Source organism: Scyliorhinus torazame, chromosome 12 (genome assembly GCF_047496885.1).
Source record: "Scyliorhinus torazame isolate Kashiwa2021f chromosome 12, sScyTor2.1, whole genome shotgun sequence".
Classification (NCBI taxonomy): domain Eukaryota; kingdom Metazoa; phylum Chordata; class Chondrichthyes; order Carcharhiniformes; family Scyliorhinidae; genus Scyliorhinus; species Scyliorhinus torazame.
The window spans coordinates 173,376,249-173,389,213 of record NC_092718.1 but is presented as its reverse complement, the minus strand read 5'-3'; the positions used below and the strand labels follow the sequence as shown (position 1 = coordinate 173,389,213).

Here is a 12,965-nt window from a genome sequence, read left to right as displayed (position 1 = left end):
CGCGACGGGGGTCCACGGAGCCCAAGGGGCTGCCGCGCGGTCGGGGCCGTAGGCGCGGGCGTTTCGCGCGGCCACATCTAGTGAGGCTGCAAGGACCCGTGCCTCTGAGAGTCCTAGCGACTCTTTTTCTAAAAGTCTTTGGCGGATTTGGGGAGAGTTCATACCAGTCACAAACGCATCGCGAATTAACATGTCCGTGTGTTCAATCGCGTTTACCGGCGGGCAGCTGCAGGCCCGTCCCAAAATTAGCAGCGCGGCGTAGAATTCGTCTTGCGATTCTCCGGGACCTTGCCGTCTCGTTGCGAGTTGGTAGCGTGCGTAGATCTGGTTCACTGGGCGAACATAGATGCTCTTTAGTGCTGCAAACGCCGTCTGGAAATCCTCTGCGTCTTCTATGAGAGGGTAAATTTCCGGGCTTACCCTCGAGTGCAGGACCTGTAGTTTCTGGTCTTCTGTGACCCGGCCGGGGGCCGTCGGAGGTAGGCTTCGAAACAAGTCTGCCAGTGTTTAAAAACTGCTGCTGAGTTCACTGCATGGGGGCTGATCCTCAGGCATTCCGGGACGATCCTGAGCTCCATAGTCCTTTAAGCACGCTTAATAAATTGTAGCGCACAAAGACTCCCGAGAGACGAATAGAGGTGAAGTCGATGAGGCTTTATTAAGCGTGACTTGTTCCCCGCAGTTCAGCAACAGACTGGCCTGCGGAGTAGAACTCCTGGTCCTTATACTCCGCCTTCAGGGCGGCACTAGAGATCAACAGCCAACCAGGACCCGGGATCTGTCAGCCAATGACATCACGGCTTCACAGTCCCACATGACCCCTAATGCATACTACCACAGGGACCCACTCGGTGTAGTACGAAAAGAACCCTGGGCATCGTTTGAGGGCCTTGGGGCAGTGGGAAAGGGGGAGATCCATGAAGGGGCGCATGCGATCGGGGTCGGGCCCTAGTACTCCGTTCTGATCCACAGAGTCGAGGATGGCTAATCGGTTCGTGCTGAACACACACTTCTCCTTGTTGTAGGTTAGGTTAGGTTGAGGAGTTTGGCGGCGTGGTCAAGTTGGTCGTGGCCGCAGCTGGTGACGTTATCCAGGTATGGGAAAGTGGCCTGCAGTCCGTACCGGTCAACCATTCGGTCTATCTCCCGTTGGAAGACTGAGACCCCGTTAGTGCCGCCGAAGGGAACCCTAAGGAAATGGTAAAGGCGTCCGCTTCAAACGCGGTGTACGGGCGGTCCGCCTTGCGAATTGGGAGCTGGTGGTAGGCAGATTTCAGGTCCACTGTCGAGAAGACCCGGTACTGTGCAATCTGATTGACCATATCAGATATGCGTGGGAGGGGGTACGCCTCGAGCTGCGTGTACCGATTTATGGTCTGACTGTAGTCAACGACCATCCTGTTTTTTTCCATCGTTTTCACCACTACCACTTGGGCTCTCCAGGGGCTGTTGCTGGCCTCGTTGATACTTTCCCGCAGCAGCCACTGGATCTCAGACCTGATGAAGGTCCTGTCCTGGGCGCTGTACCGTCTGCTCCTGGTGGCGACGGGTTTGCAATCCGGTGTGAGGTTTGCAAACAGAGAAGGCAGGTCGACCTTAAGGGTCGTGAGGCCGCATACAGTAAGGGGTGGTAGGGGCCCGCCAAATTTCAGGGTTAGGCTCTGGAGGTTGCACTGGAAGGCCAGGCCGAGTAGCAAGGCAGCGCAGAGGTTGGGGAGAACGTAGGGCCGGAAACCGCTGAATTCTACGCCCTGGATGGTGAGGATGGTGATGCAGTACCCCCGGGTCGCCACAGAGTGGGATCCGGAGGACAGGGAGATTCTTTGGTTAGTGGGGTGTACCACAAGGGAGCAGCACCTTACCGTATCGGGGTGGATGAAGCTCTCACTGCTCCCGGAGTCCAGAAGGCTGGATATCCCATGCCCGTCGATCTTCACCTTTGTCGACCCGGTCGCGAGGTTGTGCGGTCGGGACTGGTCGATCGTGACGGAAGCTAGACGCGGCTGGTCGTCGGCGGTTGCAGGCAATGAGCGGCCCGATGAGGTGTATCAATGGGCAGGGGTCCTGAGGCGGGGAAGATGGCGGCGCCCACGGGCCGCACATGTCCTGAGGCAGGCAAAATGCCGGAGTCCTCAGGCCGCACGTGTCCTGGGGCAGGAAAGGTGGCTGTGCCCATTGGTTGTGAGGCAAGCAAGATGGCGGCACCCACGGGCCGCACGTGCTGTGAGGGGAGCAAGATGGCGGCGCCCATGGGCCGCACGTGGCCTGAGGCGAGGCAGATGGTGGCGCCCGCTGGCTGCACGTGGGGGGTGTAGGGACAATAGCGGCGGTTGAGCGGGCCTGGCACACTGCAGCGAAATGTCCCTTCTTGCCGCAGGCCTTGCAGAGCGCGCTCCGCGCAGGGCAGCGCTACCAGGGGTGTTTTGTCTGTCCGCAGAAGTAGCACTTAGGTCCCCCGGGGGTGGTAGGCTGCCGCGCGGCGAAGGCGTGGGGTTGGCTGGGGGCAGTCGCTGGGAAACGGCTTGGCAATCACAGTCTCTCCCCAGGGCGAGCAGGACACACCAGAAATCTTCCACAGACTCACCGGGAAGTTGGTGCCGTGTGGACAGGAGGTGCCTGGCATAGATCTTGTTGGTCTGCTGAGCGTAGTTCTCCATCAGCAGCGCCATGGCCTCTGCATAGGAAGGCGCGTCCTGGATGAGGGGAAAGACATCGGAGCTCAGCCGCGTGTACAGAATCTGGAGCTTCTGTGCTTCTGCGATTGGGTCTGTCGCAGATCCGATGTATGCTTCAAAGCAAGCTAGCCAATGTGCGAAGTCCTTTTGGCCGTTGTCTGCTTGAGGATGCAGCTACAGGCGATCCGGCTTGATGCGGAGATCGATCTTTGTAAAATCTCTGTGTAATAAATTGATGCACTATCAATTATGACGAGATGAGAGTAGAGAGTAATCGAGGCTTTATTACGCAGAGATTACTCCTACAGCTGCTGTCGAAATGGCTGCAGTTCGGAGAGCACACACATTATACTCCGCCTACTGGCCGGAGCCAGCAGGCAGGGGTCTACCCCGTACCTGTAGTACAGGGGCCTTACCATAATACCCTCGTATGCAGTGTAGTATATACAATATAATACAACAGTGGTGACTACCACATGGGGCAAAACATGATCACCCCTCATCAATCTGCATGGAGGAGTGATTCTGAGGGAACAAATGGTGCTTTCACACTGTGGGCTCATCTGTATGCTTGTGCCTGAAAGAGCTTCCTGTCTGTTTGACCCCGTTTCCCCCCACCCAACCCTTTGAGAGCAGGTATCAGGGTGATGTGAGTGCATCCTTCGACATTGCATTCAAGCTGCCATGCATATGAACTTTAACAGGGCATGGGTGAAATCACTATTCTACAATGCCTGTCATGGGAGAAGGGACCGCTGTGCAGGTTCTGATGCATGAATTTAGCATCGCGACTCTGCATTTTAACATAGTTTGGCGCATGCAAAGAATCAAATCAACAGCAAGCAGTAAGTACTGCAATTTAATTCATCAATCAAGGAACATTCAATAAAAATAATGTCTGTAGACAAAAATATCATTGGATCCTTCCTGCCAGCAAAAGATAGAAAACTAAAACGACCCACAAGTGTGTTTGCAGTTTACTATGCCTGGAATCTAATGGCTGTCAGATTAACACAAGCACATTTGCCACATCGTACCCCTGCTTTGTCTTCTGCATACGGATTGATGATATCCTGGCCTTTCTCAGCTCCATTCCCTGCAACGTCCTCCTCATCAGAGAAGACATCACACTCCTCCATGACTCCCTCAGGGTAAGACATCACCCACTTTGTAATGCCAGGTTGTGCAGGGCATAGCAGACAACAATGATCCAGGACACTCTCTGTGGTGAGTGTTGAAGAGCTCCGCCTGATTGGTCAAACATCTGAACCTCATCTTTAGGAGGCCTATTGTCTGCTCAATCAGGGGTGTGGTAAGGCATGTGCATCATTGTAGTTCTCCTCAGCAGCACTCTGCGGACAGTGAACTGGTGTCATCAGCCACATCTCATCGGAGTGCCCAAGTCCTCAAGGAACCAGCTCTGCAAAGTCTGAGGTCCGGCAAAAACATGTGGCACCTGAGAGTGGCTCAGAATGTATGTAGCGTGAGAGATCCCTGGGAACCAAGCATTAGCATGCAGAATTTGCTTCCTTGAGCTGTATGTTGAAACAGTAGAGTCCTTTTCTATTGATGAATGTGACAGGCCGTTGCCAGGGAGCTCTCAAAGCCACATGTGTGCAGTCGACTGTGCCTTGCATTTGTGGGAAACCTGAAATTACTGCAAGTCCCAATGCTCTTGCAGCCTGGCTTTCGAGATCCAAGCAGAATTATATAAATTGGTGAGTTCTCCTGAACAGGGCATGTCTGACGGGGAGGCAGTGGCATAGTGGTATTGTCAATGAATGAGTAAACCAGAATCCCAGGGTAATGCTCTTGGGATCAGGGTTCGAATCCCGCCACTGCAGATGCTGATATTGAATTCAATAAAAATCTAGAATTAAAAGTCTAACGATGACCATGAAACCATTGTTGATTGTTGTTACAACTCTGCTTCACTAATGTCCTTTAGGGAAGGAAATCTGCCATCCTTACCTGGTCTGGCCTACATATGACTCCAGACCCACAACACTGTGGTTGACTCTTAACGGCCCTCTCAAGGGCAATTAGGGATGGGCAAGAAATGCTGGCACAGCCTGTGACGCCCATGTCCCATGAATATATATATGTGTACTCGTGTATCACTGGCTGGAAGATGCCGCACAGGTCCCGAGCTGGAGCCTGAAATGATTCACTGGCAAAGATGTTCAAGGTGGCAGTAACTTTCAATGCAATCAGCATGGGATTCCCTCTAAGTCCTTTCAGCTACAGCTCATCCTGGAGAAGTGGGTAGATGTGACCAACCACACCCCAAGAGAAATTGAGGCACCTCTGGCATTGCCTTTGGCTCATTTCGATAACAACACTGCCTGCGACACACCCATCATTGGGCCAATTGTTGCCATTGCAGTGGACCCTGGTCACAAGCATCTTGGCCTTCTTGAGGTCTCACTACCTTTTGCTGCTGAGGTAATTGCTTCTCCTGGCCTTCTGCCAACCTGTGATGGGCTATCCGTCTCATCTGGATGAAATCCATTACGAAGGCAAGGTTGTTCGTAGCCTGCATTATCGATGCCTCAGGGGATCTGTGAATTTATTAAAGTAATAACTTCAGGGAGCATATCCTTTACAGGTTCACTTCCATCTCAAAGTCAGCAGGGCCCGTGCTGAGCCCTTTTCCTAGCCTCCATCTAGACATAGAATCCTCATCCCATTGTTATGGGCGAGGCGTTTTCAGAACCCCAAAATGTATCATGGAGTTCAACCAACCTCTCCCTTTAATGGATTGTTGCTTTTGAAGCACGCGGCTTTTTCCCTAGGTGTGGGATTACAATTATGGACACGTGGGTTTTTAAACACAAAACACTGTTTATTCCATGAATTCAACTTAACATCTTAAATAAACATTGGATCTCTTAACACCCCTTACTTCAAAGATAACTCAGAAAATATTGTAACAGTAAATAATTCCTTAAAATGTTCCTTCAAACTTCCAAGAGACTTAACACCTTTAAACAAAATCACATCAGGTTAAAGGCTTCACTATTATAAGTTTAAATCACCCAAATGATCCAGAGATAGTCTTTCATGGCAGAGATCCAGCTCACTGCAAAACACAGACACACACCCAGCTCTTTTCAAAACTGCCAAACTAAAAACTGCAAAATGGCTGACCTGACCTCAGCTCCACCCACTCTCTGACATCACTGTTTTCTTAAAGGTACATTGCTTAAACATCCATGTCTTCAAGGTACTCTCCCATGACACCTCCCCCCAAGAAAAAAAAATAAACCATCAACTTCAAGATGGTTTCATTTTTCACTTTTGCACCATCCACTAAGAAATGTACACAGTAAATATACCTTTTCGGTTTTAAAAAAACAACACCCGCAAACAGGTATAATAATATAGTCCATTTTTCTTTGTTCTTCTTCCTCCAACCGAAATCCTTCTCGATTGACAGTCTCTTTGAACAAAGTCTCTGCACGATCCATTCATTCCTCTACTCCTCGGCATTTCTCTTCAGAATCAGATAATTTAGTTCAATCTGACCACAGAGCCCCTTGCAATTCTCCAATACAGGAACATTGGTTACCACAGCTTTCAGGCAGTCAAATGCCTGTTGAAAGTCCGCTGTCCCTTGAAATCTTTGACGTTTCTTTAGCAAGTCTATCAGTGGAGTAATCACGCCACAAAACTTTTGCACAACTGTTCGAACAAATTCATTCATGTTAAGAAATCGCATTATTTCCCTTTGTCTTGAGGGTATCGGAAACTCCTCAAGGAAAGTGATTTGGGCTTCTCCAAATTCACTTTCGGCTAGGTTCATCACCAAACCCGCCACCTGAAGTTGATCGAAGAACTCTATACGATGTTTTAAATGTTCTTTCCATGTCTGGAAGTTGGAAATAAAAGCAGATTGTCCCACTTTCTCCATGCAATCCTTCAATGGTGGGACAGGATAAGAGTCCCTTCTTGTAACTGCATTCACCTTTCTAGAGTCCACACACAACCGTTGGGTACCATCTGGTTTAGGTACCATCACTATGGGTGAGCTCCATTGGCTCCAACCCACTTCAATTATGCCATTCTTCAGCATACTCTCAATCTCTCTGTTAACCTGTGCCAATGTTAAAGGATTAAGTCGATATGGATGTTGTTTGATAGGAACAGCATTTCCCTCATCTACATCATGTATAGCCATTTTAGTACTTCCCAATTTATCTCTACAAACTTGCCCATGTGATATCAATAACTCTTTCAGGTCAGTTTGTTTTTCCTCTGGAAGGTAACTTAACAATTCATCCCAATTTTTAAGAACATCCTCATTTTCCAATTTAATTTGAGGTATGTCAAATTCACAGTCATCTGGATTTGGGTCGTCACTTTGAGTTAGAATCATTAAAACCTCCTTTTTCTCTCCTTCCCTTTCAAGTACCTTTTAAGCATATTCACATGACACACTCGGTGAGTCTTCCTTCTATCTGGTGTTTTTACCACATAATTCACCTCACCTCATTTCCTTTCAATCTGATACGGCCCAGAAAACCAAGCTTTTAAAGGCGTCCCGACCACTGGTAACAACACTAAAACTTTATCCCCACTGGCAAAACTACGAACTTTGGATTTCTTGTCCACTACCCGTTTCATCACATTTTGTGCAACTTTCAAATGTTGTTTTACCAATTCACCTGCTCTATTTAATCGTTCCCTAAAATTTGACACGTAATCCAATAGTGTAATTTCCGATTTCTCACCCACCAATTTTTCCTTCATCAATTTAAGTGGTCCTCTGACCTCATGACCAAAAATGAGTTCAAAAGGACTAAATTTGGTAGACTCATTAGGTGCATCCCTAATTGCAAACAATACGAATGGAATTCCTTTACCCCAATCCTCTGGATAATCTTGACAATATGCCCTCAACATTGTCTTTAATGTCTGATGCCACCTTTCTAACGCTCCCTGCGATTCTGGATGGTACGCAGTTGATTTAAATTGTTTTATTCCTAAGCTATCCATAACTTCTTTGAAAAACTTTGAAGTAAAGTTTGTTCCTTGATCCGATTGAATTTCTGTAGGTAGTCCATATCTAGTAAAGAATTTAAGTAACTCCTCCACAATCCTTTTAGCTGTAATATTACGTACTGGAATGGCCTCTGGAAACCTAGTAGACACATCCATTACAGTCAAAAGATATTGATTCCCATTTTTTGTTTTAAGAAGCGGTCCTACACAATCGATGAGGACCCTTGTAAAAGGTTCCTCAAATGCTGGAATGGGTATTAAGGGTGCTGGTTTTATCACTGCTTGAGGTTTCCCTATCACTTGACATGTGTGACATGATTGACAAAATTTAACTACATACGTCCAGGCCAATAAAAATGTTTCTGGATTTTAGCTTGAGTTTTCCTTATTCCCAAATGACCTCCCACTGGTACCTCATGTGCAACTCGCACCACCTCCTTTCTGTACCCTACCGGCAATACTACTTGATGAACTTCTGCCCACTTTTCATCCGCCTGCATGTTTTCGGGATCCTTAAGGGGGAGGGGGAGCAGCCCCAAGTCGTGGTCCACATAGATACCAACGACATAGGTAGGAAAACGGATAGGGATGTAAGGGAGGAATTCAGGGAGCTGGGGTAGAAACTTAGATCTAGCACAAACAGAGTTATTATCTCTGGGTTGTTACCCATGCCACGGGCTAGCAAGATAAGGAATAAGGAGAGAGAGCAGTTGAACACGTGGCTACAGGGATGGTGCAGGGGGGAGAGTTTCAGATTTCTGGATAATTGGGGCTCATTCTGGGGTCGGTGGGACCTCTACAAACGGGATGGTCTACAACCGGACCAGAGGGGTACCAATATCCTGGGGGGGGAATTTGCTCATGCTCTTCGGGAGGGTTTAAACTAGTTCAGCAGGGGATTGGGAACCTGAATTGTAGCTCCAGTATACAGGAGGTTGAGAGTAGTGAGGTCATGAGTAAGGTTTCAAAGTTGCAGGAGGGAGTGTACCGGCAGGCAGGAAGGTGATTTAAAGTGTATCTTCTTCAATGCCAGGAGCACCCGGGATAAGGTGGGTGAACTTGCGGCATGGTTTGGTACCTGGGACTTCGATGTTGTGGCCATTTCGGAGACATGGATAGAGCAGGGACAGGAATGGTTGTTGCAGGTGCCGGGGTTTAGATATTTCAGTAAGCTCAGGGAAGGTGGTAAAAGAGGGGGAGGGGTGGCATTGTTAGTCAAGGACAGTATTACAGTGACAGAAAGGACGTTTCTTTTTTTCTTTTTAAAAAAAAATTTTATTCTCCTTTTTCACATTTTCTCCCACATTTACACCCATCAACAATAAACATTAATCAGCAAGATATGTCAATCCCCATAATAACAACGATCCCATCCGTCCACCAACCCCCAAACCTCAGCCCACTTGTTTACATAAACAAATGACACAAAGGAATCAGGGATTACCCATCGTCACCCTTAATCTACACAGCCACCCTCCCCCTCACCCCGCCCCCCCCACCCACACACCCCAACTAATGCTCGATGTTATCCAGTTCTTGAAAGTGCATAGTAAATAGTGCCCATGACTTGTAGAACCCCTCCGAGCTTGACAGAAAGGACGTTTGATGAGGACTCGTCTACTGAGGTAGCATGGGCAGAGGTTAGAAACAGGAAAGGAGAGGTCATCCTGTTAGGGGTTTTCTATAGGCCTCCGAAAAGTTCCAGAGATGTAGAGGAAAGGATTGCAAAGATGATTCTGGATCGGAGCGAAAGCAACAGGGTAGTTGTTATGGGGGACTTTAACTTTCCAAATATTGACTGGAATCGCTATAGTTCGAGTACTTTAGATGGGTCCGTTTTTGTCCAATGTGTGCAGGAGGGTTTCCTGACACAGTATGTAGATAGGCCAACGAGAGGCGAGGCCATATTGGATTTGGTACTGGGTAATGAACCAGGACAGGTGTTCGATTTGGAGGTAGGAGAGCACTTTGGTGATAGTGACCACAATTCGATTACTTTTACTTTAGTGATACAAAGGGATAGGTATATGCCGCAGGGCAAGAGTCATATCTGGGGGAAAGGATATTATGATGCGATGAGGCAAGACTTAGGATGCATCAGATGGCGAGGAAAACTGCAGGGGATGGGCACAATGGAAATGTGGAGCTTGTTCAAGGAACAACTACTGCGTGTCCTTGATAAGTATGTACCTGTCAGGCAGGTAGGAAGTGGTCGAGCGAGGGAACCGTGGTTTACTAAAGCAGTCGAAACACTTGTCAAGAGGAAGAAGGAGGCTTATGTAAAGATGAGACATGAAGGTTCAGTTCGGGCGCTCGAGAGTTACAAGTTAGCAAGGAAGGACCTAAAGAGAGAGCTAAGGTGAGCCAGGAGGGGACATGAGAAGTCTTTGGCAGGTAGGATCAAGGATAAGCCTAAAGCTTTCTATAGATATGTCAGGAATAAAAGAATGACTAGGGTAAGAGTAGGGCCAGTCAAGGACATAGAACATAGAACATTACAGCGCAGTACAGGCCCTTCGGCCCTCGATGTTGCGCCGACCTGCGATACCACTCTCAAGCCCATCTGCACTGTTCCCTTATCGTCCAGATGTCTATCCAATGACCATTTGAATGCCCTTAATGTTGGTAGTAGTAGTAGGAAGTTGTGCATAAAGTCCGAGGAGATAGGAGAGGTGCTAAATGAATATTTTTCGTCAGTATTCACACAAGAAAAAGACAATGTTGTCGAGGAGAATACTGAGATTCAGGCTACTAGACTAGAAGGGCTTGAGGTTCATAAGGAGGAGGTGTTAGCAATTCTGGAAAGTGTGAAAATAGATAAGTCCCCTGGGCCAGATGGGATTTATCCTAGGATTCTCTGGGAAGCTAGGGAGGAGATTGCTGAGCCTTTGGCTTTGATCTTTAAGTCATCTTTGTCTACAGGAATAGTGCCAGAAGACTGGAGTATAGCAAATGTTGTCCCCTTGTTCAAGAAGGGGAGTAGAGACAACCCCGGTATCTATAGATCAGTGAGCCTTACTTCTGTTGTGGGCAAAATCTTGGAAAGGTTTATAAGAGATAGGATGTATAATCATCCGGAAAGGAATAATTTGATTAGAGATAGTCAACACGGTTTTGTGAAGGGTAGGTCGTGCCTCACAAACCTTATTGAGTTCCTTGAGAAGGTGACCAAACAGGTGGATGAGGGTAAAGCAGTTGATGTGGTGTATATGGATTTCAGTAAAGCGTTTGACAAGGTTCCCACGGTAGGCTACTGCAGAAAATACAGAGGCATGGGATTCAGGGTGATTTAGCAGTTTGGATCAGAAATTGGCTAGCTGGAAGAAGACAAAGGGTGGTGGTTGATGGGAAATGTTCAGACTGGAGTCCAGTTACGAGTGGTGTAGCACAAGGATCTGTTTTGGGGCCACTGCTGTTTGTCTTTTTTACAAATGACCTGGCCGAGGGCGTAGAAGGATGGGTGAGTAAATTTGCAGATGACACTAAAGTCGGTGGAGTTGTGGACAGTGCAGAAGGATGTTACAAATTACAGAGGGACATAGATAAGCTGCAGCGCTGGGCTGAGAGATGGCAAATGGAGTTTAATGCAGAAAAGTGTGAGGTGATTCATTTTGGAAGGAATAACAGGAAGACAGAGTACTGGGCTAATGGTAAGATTCTTGGTAGTGTGGATGAGCAGAGAAATTTCGGTGTCCATGTACATAGATCCCTGAAAGTTGCCACCCAGGTTGAGAGGGTTGTTAAGAAGGCGTATGGTGTGTTTGCTTTCATTGGTAGTGGGATTGAGTTTCGGAGCCATGAGGTCATGTTGCAGCTGTACAAAGCTCTGGTGCGGCCGCATTTGGAGTATTGCGTGCAATTCTGGTCGCCGCATTATCGGAAGGATGTGGAAGCATTGGAAAGGGTGCAGAGGAGATTTACCAGAATGTTGCCTGGTATGGAGGGAAGATCTTATGAGGGAAGGCTGAGGGACTTGAGGCTGTTTTCATTAGAGAGAAGAAGGTTAAGAGGTGACTTAATTGAGGCATACAAGATGATCAGAGGATTAGATAGAGTCTTTTCCTTGGATGGTGATGTCTAGCACGAGGGGACATAGCTTTAAATTGAGGGGAGATAGATATAGGACAGATGTCAGAGGTGGTAGGTTCTTTACTCAGAGAGTAGTAAGGGCGTGGAATGCCCTGCCTGCAACAGTCGTGGACTCGCCAACATTAAGGGCATTCAAATGGTCATTGGATAGACATATGGACGATAAGGGAATAATGTAGATGGGCTTTAGAGTGGTTTAATAGGTCGGCGCAACATTGAGGGCTGAAGGGCCTGTACTGCGCTGTAATGTTCTATGTTCTAAGCATATGTACAGGTCTCCATTTTCTCATCAAGACATCATTTTTACAGTAAACACACTCTGGTATACTCTCAGATTCCTCTTCCGTATATGCTTTCTGAAATATCTGTTTTATTTCTACATCTTTCTGTTGTAACTCCGCCAATTTTCCTGAACTAAAAATATCCGCCTCATCCACCATCTGTTCTTGTTCTTTTTCAACCATCTGATCAAAAATCGTTTCTGATAATTGCACTTCAACTTCATCTTCACTTTTTGATTTCTCCCCTTGTCTTAACCTGTGACTTTGCGACCTTGTTACTACACAATCCGGAAAAATCCCACGATATTCGTCCTTCAACGCTTCAGTTGACTGATTTTCCACTGGCTTATCAACCACAGTAGGCATCACTCCCACCTGCGATCCAGCTATATCATTACCCAAGATAAACTGTATTCCTGGACAAGATAGTTTATCTATTACTCCTACTACCATTTCACCACTCTTCACTGCACTTTCCAACCTTACCTATATGATGGAACGCTACTCCTCTCACCCCGAATTCCACATATCACCACCTTTTCTGGCAACATTCTTCCCAAACTACATAATTCCTCATCTCCTACCATTAAAGATTAACTAGCCCCTGTATCTCTTAAAATTGTGAATTATTTACCTGCTCCTCCTGATACACATGAGTAAACTTTACCCACACAAGTAAATTCTTTAAATACATCTGGCACCTTCTTAACCCTTACTTCTTGAACAGGCTGTCCAATCATGTGCACCTCCTTCGCTTCACTTGGGCTTCCCTTTGAAATTGAAATTGAAATTGAAAATCGCTTATTGTCACAAGTAGGCTTCAAATGAAGTTACTATGAAAAGCCCCTAGTCGCCACATTCCGGCGCCTGTTCGGGGAGGCTGTTACCTCATACCTCACGGAATTGAACCGTGCTG

The 12,965-nt window shown here is 47.3% G+C and overlaps 1 protein-coding gene across 1 annotated transcript in view; it reads left to right on the top strand.

Annotated features, from left to right (window-relative positions):
* Window positions 1-12,965, top strand: part of hsf5 (heat shock transcription factor family member 5) — a 294,360-nt gene that overhangs the window by 132,520 nt on the left and 148,875 nt on the right. The gene's annotated exons all lie outside the window — the stretch shown is intronic.